The following is a 2,301-nucleotide window of genomic DNA, read 5'->3' on the forward strand; positions in this document are numbered from 1 at the left end:
TCAATTTCTTCTTCCATAGATTCCTGCAAAATATTAGTCTCTTCTTGGACAGCGGAGACTTTCTCAATAAATGCATCAATATCGGAATTATATTCATAATTATCATAGCAATATTTCAATATAGCAAAATTTTCAGGCCTATAAACATCATCATCAAAAGCTTCATACTTTTCAAACAAAGATTCAATTTCATAAGCACCCTTAAAAGTAACAAATTCTTTTATTTGTTCCACATCATAGTAATCATATATACCTCTGGCATAAGAAGCCAAGGTTTCATTATCATTGAATTCGCATGAAAAGGGAAGGTGTGGAGACTTCATCCTAGAGCAACAAGTATAATCATATCTCAAGCATAGTTGCCTAGCATACCACTTCAACATATAAATTTGATCCCATAATAGTTTCCCTTTTTGAGTCAAGCGATAATCCCTAAAGTATTCACGTTGGTCCAACATGTCTCCCATTACATAATTGAATGAGGTTTTCTCAGGATTATCAAAGTGGTACATAATATTTTTCACATATTGAGCATCGGGGGTTTTAGGAGGTTCCCCTCTCCATGAGCAGCAAGTACACCTAATTTTTTGGTATTTCGTGTTCCATATCCATAACTAAAGATAAACAACAACTAAGAACAGCAAATAAAAATTACTTAGAGATAAAGCAAAAAAGCACACATGAGAATATTCACCCCATGCTATTGCTCCCCGCAACGGCGCCAGAAAAAGGTCTTGATAACCCACAAGTATAGGGGATCAATTGTAGCCTCTTTCGATAAGTAAGAGTGTCGAACCCAACGAGGAGCTAAAGGTAGAACAAGTATTCCCTCAAGTTCTATCGACCACCGATACAACTCTACGCACGCTTAACGTTCACTTTACCTAAAACAAGTATGAAACTAGAAGTACTTTGTAGGTGTTTTTGGATAGGTTTGCAAGATAATAAAGAGAGCATAAATAAAAAGTAGGGGCTGTTTATATAAAGACAGAACTAAATTAGTTTTAGTAAAGAGCTTTTTGTTACGAGAAAGTTATTTGTCCTTAGGCAATCAATAACTAGACCGGTAATCACTATTGCAATTTTATATGAGGGAGAGGCATAAGCTAACATACTTTCTCTTCTTGGATGATATGCACTTATGATTGGAACTCTAGCAAGCATCCGCAACTACTAAAGATTCATTAAGGTAAAACCCAACCATAGCATTAAAGTATCAAGTCCCCTTTATCCCATACGCAAACAACATACTTACTTGGGTATGTGCTTCTGTCACTCACGCACCCACCATAAGCAAATCATCAACATATTGCTAACCCTACAGCGGGGATCCCTCACACTTGCGCGACACGGAGAGCACCATAGGACAACACCAATAATAAAACATGCAACTCAAACCAATCACGATCATTAATTAACCCATAGGACAAAACAGATCCACTCAAACATCATAGAATAGCCATACATCATTGGGAAATAATATATAGCGTTGAGCACCATGTTTAAGTAGAAATTATAGCGGATAAGAGAGAGGTTACACCACTGCATAGAGGGGGGAAGAGTTTATGTTGATGGCGGTGAAGTTGTTGGTGAAGATAGCGGTGATGACGATGGCCCCCGGTGGCACTCCGGCGCCACCGGAAGCGAGGGGGAGAGAGCCCCCCTTCTTATTCTTCTTCCTTGACCTCCTCCCTAGATGGGAGAAGGGTTTTCCTCTGGTCGTTGGTCTCCATGGCCCGGGAGGGGTGAGAGCCCCTCCGAGATTGGATCTGTCTCTCTGTCTCTCTCTGTTTTTGCGTTCTCTGTATCTGCCCTTTCACCGTTTCGTGTATATATGGAGATCCGTAACTCTGATTGGCCTGAAATCTTCGCCGTGATTTTTTTACCAAAAAATAGCTTTCTTGCGTCCAAAGTTGAGCAGCAACTGCCTTACAGGGGGCCCACGAGGGGGGTAGGCGCGCCCAGGGGGGCAGGAAGTTGCCAAAAGTATATGAAAGTTGTATAATATTGGCATGGAACAATCAAAAATTATAGATACGACAGAGACGTATCAAATATGTAGGAGCCAATATGAGCATCCAGGTTCCGCTATTGGCTATTGACCGGAGATGTGTCTCGGTCATGTCTACATAGTTCTCAAACCCGTAGGGTCCGCACGCTTAACGTTCGATGACGATTTGTATTATGAGTTATGTGAATTGATGACCGAAGTTTGTTCGTAGTCCCGGATGAGATCACAGACATGACGAGAAGTATCGAAATGGCTGAGAGGTAAAGATTCTTATATTGGGAGGTTAGATT

Source organism: Triticum aestivum, chromosome 2A, assembly GCF_018294505.1.
Source record: "Triticum aestivum cultivar Chinese Spring chromosome 2A, IWGSC CS RefSeq v2.1, whole genome shotgun sequence".
Lineage (NCBI taxonomy): Eukaryota > Viridiplantae > Streptophyta > Magnoliopsida > Poales > Poaceae > Triticum > Triticum aestivum.